The 21,426-nt window shown below is 51.4% G+C and overlaps 2 non-coding genes and 34 pseudogenes across 2 annotated transcripts; all 36 read left to right on the top strand.

Annotated features, from left to right (window-relative positions):
• The first annotated feature begins 32 nt into the window (after positions 1-32).
• On the top strand, positions 33-151 carry LOC148927680 (5S ribosomal RNA; annotated as a pseudogene).
• Positions 152-977: 826 nt separating this feature from the next.
• On the top strand, positions 978-1,100 carry LOC148927679 (5S ribosomal RNA; annotated as a pseudogene).
• Positions 1,101-1,500: 400 nt separating this feature from the next.
• On the top strand, positions 1,501-1,619 carry LOC148927678 (5S ribosomal RNA; annotated as a pseudogene).
• Positions 1,620-2,445: 826 nt separating this feature from the next.
• LOC148927677 (5S ribosomal RNA) lies at positions 2,446-2,568 on the top strand (annotated as a pseudogene).
• Positions 2,569-2,967: 399 nt separating this feature from the next.
• Positions 2,968-3,086, top strand: LOC148927676 (5S ribosomal RNA; annotated as a pseudogene).
• A 401-nt stretch (positions 3,087-3,487) lies between these two features.
• Positions 3,488-3,606, top strand: LOC148927675 (5S ribosomal RNA; annotated as a pseudogene).
• Positions 3,607-4,432: 826 nt separating this feature from the next.
• On the top strand, positions 4,433-4,555 carry LOC148927674 (5S ribosomal RNA; annotated as a pseudogene).
• Positions 4,556-4,954: 399 nt separating this feature from the next.
• LOC148927673 (5S ribosomal RNA) lies at positions 4,955-5,073 on the top strand (annotated as a pseudogene).
• Positions 5,074-5,474: 401 nt separating this feature from the next.
• Positions 5,475-5,593, top strand: LOC148927672 (5S ribosomal RNA; annotated as a pseudogene).
• A 368-nt stretch (positions 5,594-5,961) lies between these two features.
• Positions 5,962-6,084, top strand: LOC148927671 (5S ribosomal RNA; annotated as a pseudogene).
• A 400-nt stretch (positions 6,085-6,484) lies between these two features.
• Positions 6,485-6,602, top strand: LOC148927670 (5S ribosomal RNA; annotated as a pseudogene).
• Positions 6,603-6,992: 390 nt separating this feature from the next.
• Positions 6,993-7,111, top strand: LOC148927669 (5S ribosomal RNA; annotated as a pseudogene).
• Positions 7,112-7,479: 368 nt separating this feature from the next.
• Positions 7,480-7,602, top strand: LOC148927668 (5S ribosomal RNA; annotated as a pseudogene).
• A 399-nt stretch (positions 7,603-8,001) lies between these two features.
• LOC125197684 (5S ribosomal RNA) lies at positions 8,002-8,120 on the top strand. The gene has a single exon (XR_007172214.2). It is a non-coding gene; the product is annotated as a 5S ribosomal RNA (ribosomal RNA).
• Positions 8,121-8,520: 400 nt separating this feature from the next.
• Positions 8,521-8,638, top strand: LOC148927667 (5S ribosomal RNA; annotated as a pseudogene).
• Positions 8,639-9,006: 368 nt separating this feature from the next.
• LOC148927666 (5S ribosomal RNA) lies at positions 9,007-9,130 on the top strand (annotated as a pseudogene).
• Positions 9,131-10,710: 1,580 nt separating this feature from the next.
• Positions 10,711-10,829, top strand: LOC148927665 (5S ribosomal RNA; annotated as a pseudogene).
• A 367-nt stretch (positions 10,830-11,196) lies between these two features.
• LOC148927664 (5S ribosomal RNA) lies at positions 11,197-11,320 on the top strand (annotated as a pseudogene).
• A 399-nt stretch (positions 11,321-11,719) lies between these two features.
• LOC148927663 (5S ribosomal RNA) lies at positions 11,720-11,837 on the top strand (annotated as a pseudogene).
• A 402-nt stretch (positions 11,838-12,239) lies between these two features.
• Positions 12,240-12,358, top strand: LOC148927662 (5S ribosomal RNA; annotated as a pseudogene).
• Positions 12,359-13,239: 881 nt separating this feature from the next.
• On the top strand, positions 13,240-13,357 carry LOC148927661 (5S ribosomal RNA). Its single transcript, XR_016129473.1, has one exon. It is a non-coding gene; the product is annotated as a 5S ribosomal RNA (ribosomal RNA).
• Positions 13,358-13,725: 368 nt separating this feature from the next.
• LOC148927660 (5S ribosomal RNA) lies at positions 13,726-13,848 on the top strand (annotated as a pseudogene).
• Positions 13,849-14,564: 716 nt separating this feature from the next.
• Positions 14,565-14,683, top strand: LOC148927659 (5S ribosomal RNA; annotated as a pseudogene).
• A 402-nt stretch (positions 14,684-15,085) lies between these two features.
• Positions 15,086-15,204, top strand: LOC148927658 (5S ribosomal RNA; annotated as a pseudogene).
• A 368-nt stretch (positions 15,205-15,572) lies between these two features.
• LOC148927657 (5S ribosomal RNA) lies at positions 15,573-15,691 on the top strand (annotated as a pseudogene).
• Positions 15,692-16,059: 368 nt separating this feature from the next.
• LOC148927656 (5S ribosomal RNA) lies at positions 16,060-16,182 on the top strand (annotated as a pseudogene).
• A 400-nt stretch (positions 16,183-16,582) lies between these two features.
• LOC148927655 (5S ribosomal RNA) lies at positions 16,583-16,701 on the top strand (annotated as a pseudogene).
• Positions 16,702-17,069: 368 nt separating this feature from the next.
• Positions 17,070-17,192, top strand: LOC148927654 (5S ribosomal RNA; annotated as a pseudogene).
• Positions 17,193-17,592: 400 nt separating this feature from the next.
• LOC148927653 (5S ribosomal RNA) lies at positions 17,593-17,711 on the top strand (annotated as a pseudogene).
• A 399-nt stretch (positions 17,712-18,110) lies between these two features.
• LOC148927652 (5S ribosomal RNA) lies at positions 18,111-18,229 on the top strand (annotated as a pseudogene).
• Positions 18,230-18,597: 368 nt separating this feature from the next.
• LOC148927651 (5S ribosomal RNA) lies at positions 18,598-18,716 on the top strand (annotated as a pseudogene).
• Positions 18,717-19,084: 368 nt separating this feature from the next.
• Positions 19,085-19,207, top strand: LOC148927650 (5S ribosomal RNA; annotated as a pseudogene).
• A 400-nt stretch (positions 19,208-19,607) lies between these two features.
• Positions 19,608-19,726, top strand: LOC148927649 (5S ribosomal RNA; annotated as a pseudogene).
• Positions 19,727-20,094: 368 nt separating this feature from the next.
• LOC148927648 (5S ribosomal RNA) lies at positions 20,095-20,217 on the top strand (annotated as a pseudogene).
• Positions 20,218-20,617: 400 nt separating this feature from the next.
• LOC148927647 (5S ribosomal RNA) lies at positions 20,618-20,736 on the top strand (annotated as a pseudogene).
• A 400-nt stretch (positions 20,737-21,136) lies between these two features.
• On the top strand, positions 21,137-21,259 carry LOC148927646 (5S ribosomal RNA; annotated as a pseudogene).
• Positions 21,260-21,426: the final 167 nt, after the last annotated feature.

Here is a 21,426-nt window from a genome sequence, read left to right as displayed (position 1 = left end):
GCTATGAAAGAATAAAGTGCGGGGCCATTGATGGGTGCGATCAAACCAGCATTAATGCACCGGATCCCATCAGAACTCCAAAGTTAAGCGTGCTTGGGCGAGAGAAGTACTAGGATAGGTGAGCCCTTGGGAAGTCCTGGTATTGCACCCCTATTTGCGAGTGCGTTCAGTTTTTTTTTCTTTTTTTCCGTTCAGTTGGTATTGTTGTGGTCCGAAACTCGATTACTGGTTGGCGAGTACGAGGAAAAAAAGGTACGACAATCTCCAAGAGCCGGTGACGAGCGGGTCCCACACCCTTAAACGTGCCGAAAAACAGTAGCTGCGAACTAAATGTGGTCGAAATGGCTAGAAACAGCCTCTTTTTGCTTCCCGGAGTAGCCACGGGCTGTACCCATAGCTCAGCACGTGGGGCTCGGCGAGAGCTTCGCGGTGATATGTTGTGGGTCCCGTAACTCCTTCCAGATCAAAAGTTATGCCCGTCTGAAGGGTGGGGGATCAGAACCCGCGCACGGGAGCGTACGCTATGAAAGAATAAAGGGCGGAGCCATTGATGGGTGTGAAAAGTACTAGGATAGGCGACCCCTTGGGAAGTCCTCGTGTTGCACCCATTTTTGCGAGTGCGTTCAGTTGATCTTGCTGTGGTCCGAAACTCGATTAGTGGTTGGCGAGTACGAGGATAGAAAGGTACGACAATCTCCCCGCGCCTGCAACAATTAGGTCCCGCAGCCTGGCGAAAAACAGTAGCTGCGAACTAAATGTGACCGAAATGACTCGAAACGGCTTTATTTTGCTCCCGGAAGTAGCCCTGGGCTGTAACCATAGATTAGCACTTGGGGCTCGGCGAGAGCTTCACGGCGATATGTTGTGGGTCCCGTAACTCCTTCCGGATCAAAAGTAATGCCCGTCTGAAGGGTAGGGGATCAAAACTTGCGCACGGGAGCGTACGCTATGATAGAATAAAGTGCGGGGCTATTGATGGGTGCGATCATACCAGCACTAATGCACCGGATCCCATCAGAACTCTGAAGTTAAGTAAAGCGTGCTTGGGCGAGAGTAGTACTAGGATTGGTGAACCCTGGGAAGTCCTCGTGTTGCACCCCTTTTTGCGAGTGCGTTCAGGTTTTTTTCTTTTTTTCCGTTCAGTTGGTATTGTTGTGGTCCGAAACTCAATTAGTGGTTAGCGAGTATGAGGAAAAAAAGGTACGACAATCTCCACGAGCCGGTGACGAGCGGGTCCCACACCCTTAAACGTGCTGAAAAACAGTAGCTGCGAACTAAATGTGGTCGAAATGGCTCGAAACAGCCTCTTTTTGCTTCCCGGAGTAGCCATGGGCTGTACCCATAGCTCAGCACGTGGGGCTCGGCGAGTGCTTCGGGGTGATATGCTGTGAGTCCCGTACCTCCTTCCGGATCAAAAGTTATGCCCGTCTGAAGGGTGGGGGATCAGAACCCGTGCACGGGAGCGTACGCTATGAAAGAATAAAGTGCGGGGCCATTGATGGGTGCGATCAAACCAGCATTAATGCACCGGATCCCATCAGAACTCCAAAGTTAAGCGTGCTTGGGCGAGAGAAGTACTAGGATAGGTGAGCCCTTGGGAAGTCCTGGTATTGCACCCCTATTTGCGAGTGCGTTCAGTTTTTTTTTCTTTTTTTCCGTTCAGTTGGTATTGTTGTGGTCCGAAACTCGATTACTGGTTGGCGAGTACGAGGAAAAAAAGGTACGACAATCTCCAAGAGCCGGTGACGAGCGGGTCCCACACCCTTAAACGTGCCGAAAAACAGTAGCTGCGAACTAAATGTGGTCGAAATGGCTAGAAACAGCCTCTTTTTGCTTCCCGGAGTAGCCACGGGCTGTACCCATAGCTCAGCACGTGGGGCTCGGCGAGAGCTTCGCGGTGATATGTTGTGGGTCCCGTAACTCCTTCCAGATCAAAAGTTATGCCCGTCTGAAGGGTGGGGGATCAGAACCCGCGCACGGGAGCGTACGCTATGAAAGAATAAAGGGCGGAGCCATTGATGGGTGTGAAAAGTACTAGGATAGGCGACCCCTTGGGAAGTCCTCGTGTTGCACCCATTTTTGCGAGTGCGTTCAGTTGATCTTGCTGTGGTCCGAAACTCGATTAGTGGTTGGCGAGTACGAGGATAGAAAGGTACGACAATCTCCCCGCGCCTGCAACAATTAGGTCCCGCAGCCTGGCGAAAAACAGTAGCTGCGAACTAAATGTGACCGAAATGACTCGAAACGGCTTTATTTTGCTCCCGGAAGTAGCCCTGGGCTGTAACCATAGATTAGCACTTGGGGCTCGGCGAGAGCTTCACGGCGATATGTTGTGGGTCCCGTAACTCCTTCCGGATCAAAAGTAATGCCCGTCTGAAGGGTAGGGGATCAAAACTTGCGCACGGGAGCGTACGCTATGATAGAATAAAGTGCGGGGCTATTGATGGGTGCGATCATACCAGCACTAATGCACCGGATCCCATCAGAACTCTGAAGTTAAGTAAAGCGTGCTTGGGCGAGAGTAGTACTAGGATTGGTGAACCCTGGGAAGTCCTCGTGTTGCACCCCTTTTTGCGAGTGCGTTCAGGTTTTTTTCTTTTTTTCCGTTCAGTTGGTATTGTTGTGGTCCGAAACTCAATTAGTGGTTAGCGAGTATGAGGAAAAAAAGGTACGACAATCTCCACGATCCGGTGACGAGCTGGTCCCACACCCTTAAACGTGCCGAAAAACAGTAGCTGCGAACTAAGTGTGGTCGGAATGGCTCGAAACGGCCTCTTTTTGCTTCCCGGAGTAGCCACGGGCTGTACCCATAGCTCAGCACGTGGGCTCGGGGAGAGCTTCACGGTGATATGCTGTGGGTCCCGTAACTCCTTCCGGATCAAAAGTTATGCCCGTCTGAAAGGTGGGGGATCAGAACCCGCGCACGGGAGCGTACGCTATGAAAGAATATAGTTCCGGGCCATTGATGGGTGCGATCAAACCAGCATTAATGCACTGGATCCCATCAGAACTCTGAAGTTAATCATGCTTGGGCGACAGAAGTACTAGGATAGGTGACCCCTTGGGAAGTCCTCGTGTTGCACCCCTTTTTGCGAGTGCGTTCAGTTTTTTTTTCTTTTTTTCCCTTCAGTTGGGATTGTTGTGGTCCGAAACTCGATTAGTGTTTGGCGATTACGAGGAAAAAAAGGTACGATAATCTCCACGAGCCGATGACGAGCGGGTGCCACACCCTTAAACGTGCCGAAAAATAGTAGCTGCGAACTAAATGTGGTCGAAATGGCTCGAAACAGCCTCTTTTTGCTTCCCGGAGTAGCCATGGGCTGTACCCATAGCTCAGCACGTGGGGCTCGGCGAGTGCTTCGGGGTGATATGCTGTGAGTCCCGTACCTCCTTCCGGATCAAAAGTTATGCCCGTCTGAAGGGTGGGGGATCAGAACCCGTGCACGGGAGCGTACGCTATGAAAGAATAAAGTGCGGGGCCATTGATGGGTGCGATCAAACCAGCATTAATGCACCGGATCCCATCAGAACTCCAAAGTTAAGCGTGCTTGGGCGAGAGAAGTACTAGGATAGGTGAGCCCTTGGGAAGTCCTGGTATTGCACCCCTATTTGCGAGTGCGTTCAGTTTTTTTTTCTTTTTTTCCGTTCAGTTGGTATTGTTGTGGTCCGAAACTCGATTACTGGTTGGCGAGTACGAGGAAAAAAAGGTACGACAATCTCCAAGAGCCGGTGACGAGCGGGTCCCACACCCTTAAACGTGCCGAAAAACAGTAGCTGCGAACTAAATGTGGTCGAAATGGCTAGAAACAGCCTCTTTTTGCTTCCCGGAGTAGCCACGGGCTGTACCCATAGCTCAGCACGTGGGGCTCGGCGAGAGCTTCGCGGTGATATGTTGTGGGTCCCGTAACTCCTTCCAGATCAAAAGTTATGCCCGTCTGAAGGGTGGGGGATCAGAACCCGCGCACGGGAGCGTACGCTATGAAAGAATAAAGGGCGGAGCCATTGATGGGTGTGAAATGTACTAGGATAGGCGACCCCTTGGGAAGTCCTCGTGTTGCACCCATTTTTGCGAGTGCGTTCAGTTGATCTTGCTGTGGTCCGAAACTCGATTAGTGGTTGGCGAGTACGAGGATAGAAAGGTACGACAATCTCCCCGCGCCTGCAACAATTAGGTCCCGCAGCCTGGCGAAAAACAGTAGCTGCGAACTAAATGTGACCGAAATGACTCGAAACGGCTTTATTTTGCTCCCGGAAGTAGCCCTGGGCTGTAACCATAGATTAGCACTTGGGGCTCGGCGAGAGCTTCACGGCGATATGTTGTGGGTCCCGTAACTCCTTCCGGATCAAAAGTAATGCCCGTCTGAAGGGTAGGGGATCAAAACTTGCGCACGGGAGCGTACGCTATGATAGAATAAAGTGCGGGGCTATTGATGGGTGCGATCATACCAGCACTAATGCACCGGATCCCATCAGAACTCTGAAGTTAAGTAAAGCGTGCTTGGGCGAGAGTAGTACTAGGATTGGTGAACCCTGGGAAGTCCTCGTGTTGCACCCCTTTTTGCGAGTGCGTTCAGGTTTTTTTCTTTTTTTCCGTTCAGTTGGTATTGTTGTGGTCCGAAACTCAATTAGTGGTTAGCGAGTATGAGGAAAAAAAGGTACGACAATCTCCACGATCCGGTGACGAGCTGGTCCCACACCCTTAAACGTGCCGAAAAACAGTAGCTGCGAACTAAGTGTGGTCGGAATGGCTCGAAACGGCCTCTTTTTGCTTCCCGGAGTAGCCACGGGCTGTACCCGTAGCTCAGCACGTGGGCTCGGGGAGAGCTTCACGGTGATATGCTGTGGGTCCCGTAACTCCTTCCGGATCAAAAGTTATGCCCGTCTGAAAGGTGGGGGATCAGAACCCGCGCACGGGAGCGTACGCTATGAAAGAATATAGTTCCGGGCCATTGATGGGTGCGATCAAACCAGCATTAATGCACTGGATCCCATCAGAACTCTGAAGTTAATCATGCTTGGGCGACAGAAGTACTAGGATAGGTGACCCCTTGGGAAGTCCTCGTGTTGCACCCCTTTTTGCGAGTGCGTTCAGTTTTTTTTTCTTTTTTTCCCTTCAGTTGGGATTGTTGTGGTCCGAAACTCGATTAGTGTTTGGCGATTACGAGGAAAAAAAGGTACGATAATCTCCACGAGCCGATGACGAGCGGGTGCCACACCCTTAAACGTGCCGAAAAATAGTAGCTGCGAACTAAATTTGGCCGAAATGGCTCGAAACGGCCTCTTTTTGCTTCCCGGAGTAGCCATGGGCTGTACCCATTGCTTAGCACGTGGGACTCGGCGAGAGCTTCGCGGTGATATGCTGTGGGTCCCATACCTCTTTCCAGATCAAAAGTTATGCCCATCTGAAGGGTGGGGGATCAGAACCCGCGCATGGGAGCGTACGCTATGAAAGAATAAAGTGCGGAGCCATTGATGGGTGCGATCAAACCAGCATTAATGCACCGGATCCCAACAGAAATCCGAAGTTAAGCGTGCTTGGGTGTGAGAAGTACTAGGATAGGTGACCCCTTGGGAAGTCCTCGTGTTGCACCCCTTTTTGCGAGTGCGTTCAGTTGGTCTTGCTGTGGTCCGAAACTCGATTAGTGGTTGACGAGTACGAGGACAGAAAGGTACGACAATCTCCCCGCGCCTGCAACGATTGGGTCCCGCAGCCTGGCGAAAAACAGTAGCTGCGAACTAAATTTGGCCGAAATAACTCAAAACGGCTTTTTTTTGCTCCCGGAAGTAGCCCCGGGCTATAACCACAGATTAGCACTTGGGGCTCGGCGAGAGCTTCACGGTGATATGTTGTGGGTCCCGTAACTCCTCCCGGATCAAAAGTTATGCCCGTCTGAAGGGTGGGGATCAGAACCTGCGCACGGGAGCGTACGCTATGATAGAATAAAGTGTGGGGCTATTGATGGTTGCGATCATACCAGCACTAATGCACCGGATCCCATCAGAACTCTGAAGTTAAGTTAAGCGTGCTTGGGCGAGAGTAGTACTAGGATGGGTGACCCATGGGAAGTCCTCGTGTTGCACCCCTTTTTGCGAGTGCGTTCATTTTTTTTTCTTTTTTTCCGTTCAGTTGGTATTGTTGTGGTCCGTAACTCAATTAGTGGTTAGCGAGTATGAGGAAAAAAAGGTACGACAATCTCCACGAGCCGGTGACGAGCGGGTCCCACACCCTTAAACGTGCCGAAAAACAGTAGCTGCGAACTAAATGTGGTCGGAATGGCTCGAAACGGCCTCTTTTTGCTTCCCGGAGTAGCCATGGGCTGTACCCATTGCTCAGCACGTGGGACTCGGCGAGAGCTTCGCGGTGATATGCTGTGGGTCCCGTAACTCCTTCCGGATCAAAAGTTATGCCCGTCTGAAAGGTGGGGGATCAGAACCCGCGCACGGGAGCGTACGCTATGAAAGAATAAAGTGCGGGGCCATTGATGGGTGCGATCAAACCAACATTAATGCACCGGATCCCATCAGAACTCCGAAGTTAAGCGTGCTTGGGCGAGAAAAGTACTAGGATAGGTGACCCCTTGGGAAGTCCCTTTTTGCGAGTGCGTTCAGTTTTTTTTTTCTTTTTTTCCGTTCAGTTGGTATTGTTGTGGTCCGAAACTCGATTAGTGGTTGGCGAGTACGAGGGAAAAACGGTACGACAATCTCCACGAGCCGATGACGAGCGGGTGCCACACCCTTAAACGTGCCGAAAAATAGTAGCTGCAAACTAAATTTGGCCGAAATGGCTCGAAACGGCCTCTTTTTGCTTCCCGGAGTAGCCATGGGCTGTACCCATTGCTCAGCACGTGGGACTCGGCGAGAGATTCGCGGTGATATGCTGTGGGCCCCATACCTCCTTCCAGATCAAAAGTTATGCCCGTCTGAAGGGTGGGGGATCAGAACCCGCGCACGGGAGCGTACGCTATGAAAGAATAAAGTGCGGAGCCATTGATGGGTGCGATCAAACCAGCATTAATGCACCGGATCCCAACAGAACTCCGAAGTTAAGCGTGCTTTGGCGAGAGAAGTACTAGGATAGGTGACCCCTTGGGAAATCCTCGTGTTGCACCCCTTTTTGCGAGTGCGTTGAGTTGGTCTTGCTGTGGTCCGAAACTCGATCAGTGGTTGGCGAGTACGAGGACAGAAAGGTACGACAATCTCCTCGCACCTGCAACGGTTGGGTCCCGCAGCCTGGCGAAAAACAGTATCTGTGAACTAAATGTGGCCGAAATAACTCGAAACGGCTTTTTTTTGCTCCCGGAAGTAGCCCCGGGCTATAACCATAGATTTGCATTTGGGTCTCGGCGAGAGCTTCACGGTGATATGTTGTGGGTCCCGTAACTCCTCCAGGATCAAAAGTTATGCCCGTCTGAAGGGTGGGGATCAGAACCTGCGCACGGGAGCGTACGCTATGATAGAATAAAGTGCGGGGCTATTGATGGTTTCGATCATACCAGCACTAATGCACCGGATCCCATCAGAACTCTGAAGTTAAGTTAAGCGTGCTTGGGCGAGAGTAGTACTAGGATGAGTGACCCCTGGGAAGTCCTCGTGTTGCACCCCTTTTTGCGAGTGCGTTCATTTTTTTTCTTTTTTTCCGTTCAATTGGTATTTTTGTGGTCCGAAACTCGATTAGTGGTTAGCGAATATGAGGAAAAAAAGGTACGACAATCGCCACGAGCCGGTGACGAGCGGGTCCCACACCCTTAAACGTGCCGAAAAACAGTAGCTGCGAACTAAATGTGGTCGAAATGGCTCGAAACGGCCTCTTTATGCTTCCTGGAGTAGCCACGGGCTGTACCCATAGCACAGCACATGGGGCTCGGCAAGAGCTTCGCGGTGATATGCTGTGGGTCCCGTAACTCCTTCCGGATCAAAAGTTATGCCCGTCTGAAAGGTGGGGGATCAGAACCCGCGCACGGGAGCGTACGCTATGAAAGAATAAAGTGCGGGGCCATTGATGGGTGCGATCAAACCAGCATTAATGCACCGGATCCCATCAGAACTCCGAAGTTAAGTGTGCTTGGGCGAGAGAAGTACTAGGATAGGTGACCCCTTGGGAAGTCCTCGTGTTGCACCCCTTTTTGCGAGTGCGTTCAGTTTTTTTTTCTTTTTTTCCCTTCAGTTGGTATTGTTGTGGTCCGAAACTCGATTAGTGGTTGGCGAGTACGTGGAAATAAAGGTACGACAATCTCGACAAGCCGATGACGAGCGGGTGCCACACCCTTAAACGTGCCGAAAAATAGTAGCTGCGAACTAAATTTGGCCGAAATGGCTCGAAACGGCCTCTTTTTGCTTCCCGGAGTAGCCATGGCTGTACCCATTGCTCAGCACGTGGGACTCGGCGAGAGCTTCGCGGTGATATGCTGTGGGTCCCATACCTCCTTCCAGATCAAAAGTTATGCCCGTCTGAAGGGTGGGGGATCAGAACCCGCGCACGGGAGCGTACGCTATGAAAGAATAAAGTGCGGAGCCATTGATGGGTGCGATCAACCAGCATTAATGCAACGGATCCCAACAGAAATCCGAAGTTAAGCGTGCTTGGGCGTGAGAAGTACTAGGATAGGTGACCCCTTGGGAAGTCCTCGTGTTGCACCCCTTTTTGCGAGTGCGTTCAGTTGGTCTTGCTGTGGTCCGAAACTTGATTAGTGGTTGACGAGTACGAGGACAGAAAGGTACGACAATCTCCCCGCGCCTGCAACGATTGGGTGCCGCAGCCTGGCGAAAAACAGTAGCTGCGAACTAAATGTGGCCGAAATAACTCGAAACGGCTTTTTTTTCCTCCCGGAAGTAGCCCCGGGCTGTAATCATAGACTAGCACTTGGGGCTCGGCGAGAGCTTCACGGTGATATGTTGTGGGTCCCGTAACTCCTCCCGGATCAAAAGTTATGCCCGTCTGAAGGGTGGGGATCAGAACCTGCGCACGGGAGCGTACGCTATGATAGAATAAAGTGCGGGGCTATTGATGGTTGCGATCATACCAGCACTAATGCACCGGATCCCATCAGAACTCTGAAGTTAAGTTAAGCGTGCTTGGGCGAGAGTAGTACTAGGATGGGTGACCCCCTGGGAAGTCCTCGTGTTGCACCCCTTTTTGCGAGTGCGTTCATTTTTTTTCTTTTTTTCCGTTAAATTGTTATTGTTGTGGTCCGAAACTCGATTAGTGGTTAGCGAGTATGAGGAAAAAAAGGTACGACAGTCGCCACGAGCCGGTGACGGGCGGGTCCCACACCCTTAAACGTGCCGAACAACAGTAGCTGCGCACTAAATGTGGTCGAAATGGCTCGAAACGTCCTCTTTTTGCTTCCTGGAGTAGCTACGGGCTGTACCCATAGCTCAGCACATGGGGCTCGGCGAGAGCTTCGCGGTGATATGCTGTGGGTCCCATAACTCCTTCCGGATCTAAAGTTATGCCCGTCTGAAAGGTGGGGGATCAGAACCCGCGCACGGGAGCGTACGCTATGATAGAATAAAGTGCGGGGCTATTGATGGTTGCAATCATAAATGCACCGGATCCCATCTGAACTCTGAAGTTAAGTTAAGCGTGCTTGGGCGAGAGTAGTACTAGGATGGGTGACCCCCTGGGAAGTCCTCGTGTTGCACCCCTATTTGCGAGTGCGTTCATTTTTTTTCTTTTTTTCCGTTAAATTGTTATTGTTGTGGTCCGAAACTCGATTAGTGGTTAGCGAGTATGAGGAAAAAAAGGTACGACAATCGCCACGAGCCGGTGACGAGCGGGTCCCACACCCTTAAACGTGCCGAACAAAAGTAGCTGCGCACTAAATGTGGTCGAAATGGCTCGAAACGGCCTCTTTTTGCTTCCTGGAGTAGCCACGGGCTGTACCCATAGCTCAGCACAGAAAGGTACGACAATCTCCCCGCGCCTGCAACGATTGGGTCCCGCAGCCTGGCGAAAAACAGTAGCTGCGAACTAAATGTGGCTGAAATAACTCGAAACGGCTTTTTTTTCCTCCCGGAAGTAGCCCCGGGCTGTAATCATAGATTAGCACTTGGGGCTCGGCGAGAGCTTCACGGTGATATGTTGTGGGTCCCGTAACTCCTCCCGGATCAAAAGTTATGCCCGTCTGAAGGGTGGGGATCAGAACCTGCGCACGGGAGCGTACGCTATGATAGAATAAAGTGCGGGGCTATTGATGGTTGCAATCATAAATGCACCGGATCCCATCAGAACTCTGAAGTTAAGTTAAGCGTGCTTGGGCGAGAGTAGTACTAGGATGGGTGACCCCCTGGGAAGTCCTCGTGTTGCACCCCTATTTGCGAGTGCGTTCATTTTTTTTCTTTTTTTCCGTTAAATTGTTATTGTTGTGGTCCGAAACTCGATTAGTGGTTAGCGAGTATGAGGAAAAAAAGGTACGACAATCGCCACGAGCCGGTGACGAGCGGGTCCCACACCCTTAAACGTGCCGAAAAACAGTAGCTGCGAATTAAATGTGGTCGAAATGGCTCGAAACGGCATCTTTTTGCTTCCTGGAGTAGCTACGGGCTGTACACATAGCTCAGCACATGGGGCTCGGCGAGAGCTTCGCGGTGATATGTTGTGGGTCCCGTAACTCCTTCCGGATCTAAAGTTATGCCCGTCTGAAAGGTGGGGGATCAGAAACCGCGCACGGGAGCGTACACTATGAAAGAATAAAGTTCCGGGCCATTGATGGGTGCGATCAAACCAGCATCAATGCACCGGATCCCATCAGAACTCCGAAGTTAATCGTGCTTGGGCGAGAGAAGTACTAGGATAGGTGACCCCTTGGGAAGTCCTCGTGTTGCACCCCTTTTTGCGAGTGCGTTCAGTTGGTCTTGCTGTGGTCCGAAACTCGATTATTGGTTGACTAGTACGAGGACAGAAAGGTATGACAATCTCCCCGCGCCTGCAACGATTGGGTCCCGCAGCCTGGCGAAAAACAGTAGCTGCGAACTAAATGTGGCCGAAATAACTCGAAACGGCTTTTTTTGCTCCCGGAAGTAGCCCCGGGCTGTAACCATAGATTAGCACTTGGGGCTCGGCGAGAGCTTCACGGTGATATGTTGTGGGTCCCGTAATTCCTCCCAGATCAAAAGTTATGCCCGTCTGAAGGGTGGGGATCAGAACCTGCGCACGGGAGCGTACGCTATGATAGAATAAAGTGCGGGGCTATTGATGGTTACGATCATACCAGCACTAATGCACCGGATCCCATCAGAACTCTGAAGTTAAGTTAAGCATGCTTGGGCGAGAGTAGTACTAGGATAGGTGACCCCCTGGGAAGTCCTCGTGTTGCACCCCTTTTTGCGAGTGCGTTCATTTTTTTTCTTTTTGTCCGTTAAATTGGTATTGTTGTGGTCCGAAACTCGATTAGTGGTTAGCGAGTATGAGGAAAAAAAGGTACGACAATCGCCACGAGCCGGTGACGAGCGGGTCCCACACCCTTAAACGTGCCGAAAAACAGTAGCTGCGAACTAAATGTGGTCGAAATGGCTCGAAACGGCCTCTTTTTGCTTCCTGGAGTAGCCACGGGCAGTACCCATAGCTCAGCACATGGGGCTCTGCGAGAGCTTCGCGGTGATATGCTGTGGGTCCCGTAACTCCTTCCGGATCTAAAGTTATGCCCGTCTGAAAGGTGGGGGATCAGAACCCGCGCACGGGAGCGTACGCTATGAAAGAATAAAGTTCCGGGCCATTGATGGGTGCGATCAAACCAGCATTAATGCACCGGATCCCATCAGAACTCCGAAGTTAATCGTGCTTGGGCAAGAGAAGTACTAGGATAGGTGACCCTTGGGAAGTCCTCGTGTTGCACCCCTTTTTGCGAGTGCGTTCAGTTTTTTTTTTCTTTTTTTCCCTTCAGTTGGTATTGTTGTGGTCCGAAACTCGATTAGTGGTTGGCGAGTACGAGGAAAAAAAGGTACGATAATCTCCACGAGCCGATGACGAGCGGGTGCCACACCCTTAAACGTGCCGAAAAATAGTAGCTGCGAACTAAATTTGGCCGAAATGGCTCGAAACGGCCTCTTTTTGCTTCCCGGAGTAGCCATGGGCTGTTACCATTGCTCAGCACGTGGGACTCGGCGAGAGCTTCGCGGTGATATGCTGTGGGTCCCATACCTCCTTCCAGATCAAAAGTTATGCCCGTCTGAAGGGTGGGGGATCTGAACCCGCGCACGGGAGCGTACGCTATGAAAGAATAAAGTGCGGAGCCATTGATGGGTGCGATCAAACCAGCATTAATGCACCGGATCCCAACATAAATCCGAAGTTAAGCGTGCTTGGGCGTGAGAAGTACTAGGAGAGGTGACCCCTTGGGAAGTCCTCGTGTTGCACCCCTTTTTGCGAGTGCGTTCAGTTGGTCTTGCTGTGGTCCGAAACTCGATTAGTGGTTGACTAGTACGAGGACAGAAAGGTACGACAATCTCCCCGCGCCTGCAACGATTAGGTCCCGCAGCCTGGCGAAAAACAGTAGCTGCGAACTAAATGTGGCCGAAATAACTCGAAACGGCTTTTTTTGCTCCCGGAAGTAGCCCCGGGCTGTAACCATAGATTAGCACTTGGGGCTCGGCGAGAGCTTCACGGTGATATGTTGTGGGTCCCGTAACTCCTCCCGGATCAAAAGTTATGCCCGTCTGAAGGGTGGGGATCAGAACCTGCGCACGGGAGCGTACGCTATGATAGAATAAAGTGCGGGGCTATTGATGGTTGCGATCATAAATGCACCGAATCCCATCAGAACTCTGAAGTTAAGTTAAGCGTGCTTGGGCGAGAGTAGTACTAGGATGGGTGACCCCCTGGGAAGTCCTCGTGTTGCACCCCTTTTTGCGAGTGCGTTCATTTTTTTTCTTTTTTTCCGTTAAATTGGTATTGTTGTGGTCCGAAACTCGATTAGTGGTTAGCGTGTACGAGGAAAAAAGGTACGACAATCGCCACGAGCCGGTGACGAGCGGGTCCCACACCCTTAAACGTGCCGAAAAACAGTAGCTGCGAACTAAATGTGGTCGAAATGGCTCGAAACAGCCTCTTTTTGCTTCCCGGAGTAGCCACGGGCTGTACCCATAGCTCAGCACGTGGGGCTCGGCGAGAGCTTCGCGGTGATATGCTGTGGGTCCCGTAACTCCTTCCGGATCTAAAGTTATGCCCGTCTGAAAGGTGGGGGATCAGAACCCGCGCACGGGAGCGTACGCTATGAAAGAATAAAGTGCGGGGCCATTGATGGGTGCGATCAAACCAGCATTAATGCACCGGATCCCATCAGAACTCTGAAGTTAAGCGTGCTTGGGCGAGAGTAGTACTAGGATGGGTGACCCATGGGAAGTCCTCGTGTTGCACCCCTTTTTGCAAAGTGCGTTCAGTTGGTCTTGCTGTGGTCCGAAACTCAATTAGTGGTTGACGAGTACGAGGATAGAAAGGTACGACAATCTCCCCGCGCCTGCAACGATTGGGTCCCGCAGCCTGGCGAAAAACAGTAGCTGCGTACTAAATGTGGCTGAAATAACTCGAAACGGCTTTTTTTGCTCCCGGAAGTAGCCCTGGGCTGTAACCAAAGATTAGCACTTGGGGCTCGGCGAGAGCTTCACGGTGATATGTTGTGGGTCCCGTAAATCCTCCCGGATCAAAAGTTATGCCCGTCTGAAGGGGGGGGATTAGAACCTGCGCACGGGAGCGTACGCTATGATAGAATAAAGTGTGGGGCTATTGATGGTTGCGATCATACCAGCACTAATGCACCGGATCCCATCAGAACTCTGAAGTTAAGTTAAGCGTGCTTGGGCGAGAGTAGTACTAGGATGGGTGACCCATGGGAAGTCCTCGTGTTGCACCCCTTTTTGCGAGTGCGTTCATTTTTTTTTCTTTTTTTCCGTTCAGTTGGTATTGTTGTGGTCCGAAACTCAACTAGTGGTTAGCGAGTATGAGGAAAAAAAGGTACGACAATCTCCACGAGCAGGTGACGAGCGGGTCCCACACCCTTAAACTTGCTGAAAAACAGTAGCTGCGAACTAAATGTGGTCGAAATGGCTCGAAACGGCCTCTTTTTGCTTCCCGGAGTAGCCACGGGCTGTACCCATAGCTCAGCACGTGGGGCTCGGCGAGAGTAGTACTAGGATGGGTGACCCATGGGAAGTCCTCGTGTTGCACCCCTTTTTGCGAGTGCGTTCATTTTTTTTTCTTTTTTTCCGTTCAGTTGGTATTGTTGTGGTCCGAAACTCAACTACTGGTTAGCGAGTATGAGGAAAAAAAGGTACGACAATCTCCACGAGCAGGTGACGAGCGGGTCCCACACCCTTAAACGTGCTGAAAAACAGTAGCTGCGAACTAAATGTGGTCGAAATGGCTAGAAACGGCCTCTTTTTGCTTCCCGGAGTAGCCACGGGCTGTACCCATAGCTCAGCACGTGGGGCTCGGCGAGAGCTTCGCGGTGATATGCTGTGGGTCCCGTAACTCCTTCCGGATCAAAAGTTATGCCCGTCTGAAGGGTGGGGGATCAGAACCCGTGCACGGGAGCGTACGCTATGAAAGAATAAAGTGCGGGGCCATTGATGGGTGCGATCAAACCAGCGTTAATGCACCGGATCCCATCAGAACTCCGAAGTTAAGCGTGCTTGGGCGAGAGAAGTACTAGGATAGGTGAGCCCTTGGGATGTCCTGGTATTGCACCCCTTTTTGCGAGTGCGTTCAGTTTTTTTTTTCTTTTTTTCCGTTCAGTTGGTATTGTTGTGGTCCGAAACTCGATTAGTGGTTGGCGAGTACGAGGAAAAAAAGGTACGACAATCTCCACGAGCCGGTGACGAGCGGGTCCCACACCCTTAAACGTGCAGAAAAACAATAGCTGCGAACTAAATGTGGTTGAAATGGCTCGAAACAGCCTCTTTTTGCTTCCCGGAGTAGCCACGGGCTGTACCCATAGCTCAGCACGTGGGGCTCGGCGAGAGCTTCGCGGTGATATGTTGTGGGTCCCGTAACTCCTTCCGGATTAAAAGTTATGCCCGTCTGAAGGGTGGGGGATCAGAACCCGTGCACGGGAGCGTACGCTATGAAAGAATAAAGTGCGGGGCCATTGATGGGTGCGATCAAACCAGCATTAATGCACCGGATCCCATCAGAACTCCGAAGTTAAGCGTGCTTGGGCGAGAGAAGTACTAGGATAGGTGAGCCCTTGGGAAGTCCTTGTATTGCACCCCTTTTTGCGAGTGCGTTCAGTTGGTCTTGCTGTGGTCCGAAACTCGATTAGTGGTTGGCGAGTACGAGGACAGAAAGGTACGACAATCTCCCCTCGCTTGCAACGATTGGGTCCCGCAGCCTGGCGAAAAATAGTAGCTGCGAACTAAATGTGGCCGAAATAACTCGAAACGGCTTTTTTTTCCTCCCGGAAGTAGCCCCGGGCTGTAATCATAGATTAGCACTTGGGGCTCGGCGAGAGCTTCACGGTGATAAGTTGTGGGTCCCGTAACTCCTCCCGGATCAAAAGTTATGCCCGTCTGAAGGGTGGGGATCAGAACCTGCGCACGGGAGCGTACGCTATGATAGAATAAAGTGCGGGGCTATTGATGGTTGCAATCATACCATCACTAATGCACCGGATCCCATCAGAAATCCGAAGTTAAGCGTGCTTGGGCGAGAGAAGTACTAGGATAGGTGAGCCCTTGGGAAGTCCTGGTGTTGCACCCCTTTTTGCGAGTGCGTTCGGTTGGTCTTGCTGTGGTCCGAAACTCGATTAGTGGTTGACGAGTATGAGGATAGAAAGGTACGACAATCTCCCCGCGGCTGCAACGATTGGGTCCCGCAGCCTGGCGAAAAACAGTAGCTGCGAACTAAATGTGGCTGAAATAACTCGAAACGGCTTTTTTTTGCTCCCGGAAGTAGCCCTGGGCTGTAACCATAGATTAGCACTTGGGGCTCGGTGAGAGCTTCACGGTGATATGTTGTGGGTCCCGTAACTCCTCCCGGATCAAAAGTTATGCCCGTCTGAAGGGTGGGGATTAGAACCTGCGCTCCGGAGCGTACGCTATGATAGAATAAAGTGTGGGGCTATTGATGGTTGCGATCATACCAGCACTAATGCACCGGATCCCATCAGAACTCTGAAGTTAAGTTAAGCGTGCTTGGGCGAGAGTAGTACTAGGATGGGTGACCCATGGGAAGTCCTCGTGTTGCACCCCTTTTTGCGAATGCGTTCATTTTTTTTTCTTTTTTTCCGTTCAGTTGGTATTGTTGTGGTCCGAAACTCAACTAGTGGTTAGCGAGTATGAGGAAAAAAAGGTACGACAATCTCCACGAGCAGGTGACGAGCGGGTCCCACAACCTTAAACGTACTGAAAAACAGTAGCTGCGAACTAAATGTGGTCGAAATGGCTCGAAACGGCCTCTTTTTGCTTCCCGGAGTAGCCACGGGCTGTACCCATAGCTCAGCACGTGGGGCTCGGCGAGAGCTTCGCGGTGATATGCTGTGGGTCCCGTAACTCCTTCCGGATCAAAAGTTATGCCCGTCTGAAGGGTGGGGGATCAGAACCCGTGCACGGGAGCGTACGCTATGAAAGAATAAAGTGCGGGGCCATTGATGGGTGCGATCAAACCAGCATTAATGCACCGGATCCCATCAGAACTCCGAAGTTAAGCGTGCTTGGGCGAGAGAAGTACTAGGATAGGTGAGCCCTTGGGAAGTCCTTGTATTGCACCCCTTTTTGCGAGTGCGTTCAGTTGGTCTTGTTGTGGTCCGAAACTCGATTAGTGGTTGGCGAGTACGAGGACAGAAAGGTACGACAATCTCCCCGCGCCTGCAACGATTGGGTCCCGCAGCTTGGCGAAAAACAGTAGCTGCGAACTAAATGTGGCCGAAATAACTCGAAACGGCTTTCTTTTCCTCCCGGAAGTAGCCCCGGGCTGTAATCATAGATTAGCACTTGGGGCTCGGCGAGAGCTTCACGGTGATATGTTGTGGGTCCCGTAACTCCTCCCGGATCAAAAGTTATGCCCGTCTGAAGGGTGGGGATCAGAACCTGCGCACGGGAGCGTACGCTATGATAGAATAAAGTGCGGGGCTATTGATGGTTGCGATCATACCAGCACTAATGCACCGGATCCCATCAGAACTCTGAAGTTACGTTAAGCGTTCTTGGGCGAGAGTAGTACTAGGATGGGTGATCCCTGGGAAGTCCTCGTGTTGCACTCCTTTTTGCGAGTGCGTTCATTAGTTTTTCTTTTTTTCCGTTCAGTTGGTATTGTTATGGTCCGAAACTCGATTAGTGGTTAGTGAGTATGAGGAAAAAAAGGTACGACAATCTCCATGAGCCGGTGATGAGCGGGTCCCACACCCTTAAACGTGCCAAAAAACAGTAGCTGCGAACTAAATGTGGTCGAAATAGCTCGAAACGGCCTCTTTTTGCTTCCCGGAGTAGCCACGGGCTGTACCCATAGCTCAGCACATGGGGCTCGGCGAGTGCTTCGCGGTGATATGCTGTGGGTCCCGTAACTCCTTCCGGATCAAAAGTTATGCCCGTCTGAAAGGTGGGGGATCAAAACCCGCGCACGGGAGCGTACGCTATGAAAGAATAAAGTGCGGGGCCATTGATAGGTGCGATCAAACCAGCATTAATGCACCGGATCCCATCAGAACTCCGAAGTTAAGCGTGCTTTGGCGAGAGAAGTACTAGGATAGGTGAGCCCTTGGGAAGTCCTGGTGTTGCACCCCTTTTTGCGAGTGCGTTCATTTTTTTTTCTTTTTTTCTGTTCAGTTGGTATTGTTGTGGTCCGAAATTCGATTACTGGTTGGCGAGTACGAGGAAAAAAAGGTACGACAATCTCCACGAGCCAGTGACGAGCGGGTCCCACACCCTTAAACGTGCCGAAAAACAATAGCTGCGAACTAAATGTGGTCGAAATGGCTCGAAACAGCCTCTTTTTGCTTCCCGGAGTAGCCACGGGCTGTACCCATTGCTCAGCACGTGGGGCTCGGCGAGTGCTTCGCGGTGATATGCTGTGGGTCCCGTAACTCCTTCCGGATCAAAAGTTATGCCCGTCTGAAGGGTGGGGATCAGAACCTGCGCACGGGAGCGTACGCTATGATAGAATAAAGTGCGGGGCTATTGATGGTTGCAATCATACCATCACTAATGCACCGGATCCCATCAGAAATCCGAAGTTAAGCGTGCTTGGGCGAGAGAAGTACTAGGATAGGTGAGCCCTTGGGAAGTCCTGGTGTTGCACCCCTTTTTGCGAGTGCGTTCGGTTGGTCTTGCTGTGGTCCGAAACTCGATTAGTGGTTGACGAGTATGAGGATAGAAAGGTACGACAATCTCCCCGCGGCTGCAACGATTGGGTCCCGCAGCCTGGCGAAAAATAGTAGCTGCGAACTAAATGTGGCCGAAATAACTCGAAACGGCTTTTTTTTCCTCCCGGAAGTAGCCCCGGGCTGTAATCATAGATTAGCACTTGGGGCTCGGCGAGAGCTTCACGGTGATAAGTTGTGGGTCCCGTAACTCCTCCCGGATCAAAAGTTATGCCCGTCTGAAGGGTGGGGATCAGAACCTGCGCACGGGAGCGTACGCTATGATAGAATAAAGTGCGGGGCTATTGATGGTTGCAATCATACCATCACTAATGCACCGGATCCCATCAGAAATCCGAAGTTAAGCGTGCTTGGGCGAGAGAAGTACTAGGATAGGTGAGCCCTTGGGAAGTCCTGGTGTTGCACCCCTTTTTGCGAGTGCGTTCGGTTGGTCTTGCTGTGGTCCGAAACTCGATTAGTGGTTGACGAGTATGAGGATAGAAAGGTACGACAATCTCCCCGCGGCTGCAACGATTGGGTCCCGCAGCCTGGCGAAAAACAGTAGCTGCGAACTAAATGTGGCTGAAATAACTCGAAACGGCTTTTTTTTGCTCCCGGAAGTAGCCCTGGGCTGTAACCATAGATTAGCACTTGGGGCTCGGTGAGAGCTTCACGGTGATATGTTGTGGGTCCCGTAACTCCTCCCGGATCAAAAGTTATGCCCGTCTGAAGGGTGGGGATTAGAACCTGCGCTCCGGAGCGTACGCTATGATAGAATAAAGTGTGGGGCTATTGATGGTTGCGATCATACCAGCACTAATGCACCGGATCCCATCAGAACTCTGAAGTTAAGTTAAGCGTGCTTGGGCGAGAGTAGTACTAGGATGGGTGACCCATGGGAAGTCCTCGTGTTGCACCCCTTTTTGCGAATGCGTTCATTTTTTTTTCTTTTTTTCCGTTCAGTTGGTATTGTTGTGGTCCGAAACTCAACTAGTGGTTAGCGAGTATGAGGAAAAAAAGGTACGACAATCTCCACGAGCAGGTGACGAGCGGGTCCCACAACCTTAAACGTACTGAAAAACAGTAGCTGCGAACTAAATGTGGTCGAAATGGCTCGAAACGGCCTCTTTTTGCTTCCCGGAGTAGCCACGGGCTGTACCCATAGCTCAGCACGTGGGGCTCGGCGAGAGCTTCGCGGTGATATGCTGTGGGTCCCGTAACTCCTTCCGGATCAAAAGTTATGCCCGTCTGAAGGGTGGGGGATCAGAACCCGTGCACGGGAGCGTACGCTATGAAAGAATAAAGTGCGGGGCCATTGATGGGTGCGATCAAACCAGCATTAATGCACCGGATCCCATCAGAACTCCGAAGTTAAGCGTGCTTGGGCGAGAGAAGTACTAGGATAGGTGAGCCCTTGGGAAGTCCTTGTATTGCACCCCTTTTTGCGAGTGCGTTCAGTTGGTCTTGTTGTGGTCCGAAACTCGATTAGTGGTTGGCGAGTACGAGGACAGAAAGGTACGACAATCTCCCCGCGCCTGCAACGATTGGGTCCCGCAGCCTGGCGAAAAACAGTAGCTGCGAACTAAATGTGGCCGAAATAACTCGAAACGGCTTTCTTTTCCTCCCGGAAGTAGCCCCGGGCTGTAATCATAGATTAGCACTTGGGGCTCGGCGAGAGCTTCACGGTGATATGTTGTGGGTCCCGTAACTCTTCCCGGATCAAAAGTTATGCCCGTCTGAAGGGTGGGGATCAGAACCTGCGCACGGGAGCGTACGCTATGATAGAATAAAGTGCGGGGCTATTGATGGTTGCGATCATACCAGCACTAATGCACCGGATCCCATCAGAACTCTGAAGTTACGTTAAGCGTTCTTGGGCGAGAGTAGTACTAGGATGGGTGATCCCTGGGAAGTCCTCGTGTTGCACGCCTTTTTGCGAGTGCGTTCATTAGTTTTTCTTTTTTTCCGTTCAGTTGGTATTGTTATGGTCCGAAACTCGATTAGTGGTTAGTGAGTATGAGGAAAAAAAGGTACGACAATCTCCATGAGCCGGTGATGAGCGGGTCCCACACCCTTAAACGTGCCAAAAAACAGTAGCTGCGAACTAAATGTGGTCGAAATAGCTCGAAACGGCCTCTTTTTGCTTCCCGGAGTAGCCACGGGCTGTACCCATAGCTCAGCACATGGGGCTCGGCGAGTGCTTCGCGGTGATATGCTGTGGGTCCCGTAACTCCTTCCGGATCAAAAGTTATGCCCGTCTGAAAGGTGGGGGATCAAAACCCGCGCACGGGAGCGTACGCTATGAAAGAATAAAGTGCGGGGCCATTGATAGGTGCGATCAAACCAGCATTAATGCACCGGATCCCATCAGAACTCCGAAGTTAAGCGTGCTTTGGCGAGAGAAGTACTAGGATAGGTGAGCCCTTGGGAAGTCCTGGTGTTGCACCCCTTTTTGCGAGTGCGTTCATTTTTTTTTCTTTTTTTCTGTTCAGTTGGTATTGTTGTGGTCCGAAATTCGATTACTGGTTGGCGAGTACGAGGAAAAAAAGGTACGACAATCTCCACGAGCCAGTGACGAGCGGGTCCCACACCCTTAAACGTGCCGAAAAACAATAGCTGCGAACTAAATGTGGTCGAAATGGCTCGAAACAGCCTCTTTTTGCTTCCCGGAGTAGCCACGGGCTGTACCCATTGCTCAGCACGTGGGGCTCGGCGAGTGCTTCGCGGTGATATGCTGTGGGTCCCGTAACTCCTTCCGGATCAAAAGTTATGCCTATCTGAAAGGTGGGGGATCAGAACCCGCGCACGGGAGCGGACGCTATGATAGAATAAAGTGCGGGGCTATTGATGGTTGCGATCATACCAGCACTAATGCACCGGATCCCATCAGAACTCTGAAGTTAAGTTAAGCGTGCTTGGGCGAGAGTAGTACTAGGATGGGTGACCCCTGGGAAGTCCTCGTGTTGCACCCCTTTATGCGAGTGCGTTCATTTTTTTTTCTTTTTTTCCGTTCAGTTGGTATTGTTGTGGTCCGAAACTCGATTAGTGGTTGGCGAGTACGAGGAAAAAAAGGTACGACAATCTCCACGAGCCGGTGACGAGCGGGTCCCACACCCTTAAACGTGCCGAAAAACAGTAG

Source organism: Salvia hispanica, chromosome 4 (assembly GCF_029641045.1).
Source record: "Salvia hispanica isolate PSC_SH4W2 chromosome 4, Shi_PSC_v1, whole genome shotgun sequence".
NCBI lineage: Eukaryota > Viridiplantae > Streptophyta > Magnoliopsida > Lamiales > Lamiaceae > Salvia > Salvia hispanica.
The sequence above is the reverse complement of the archived record's forward strand: the minus strand, read 5'-3'. Positions and strand labels throughout refer to the sequence as shown.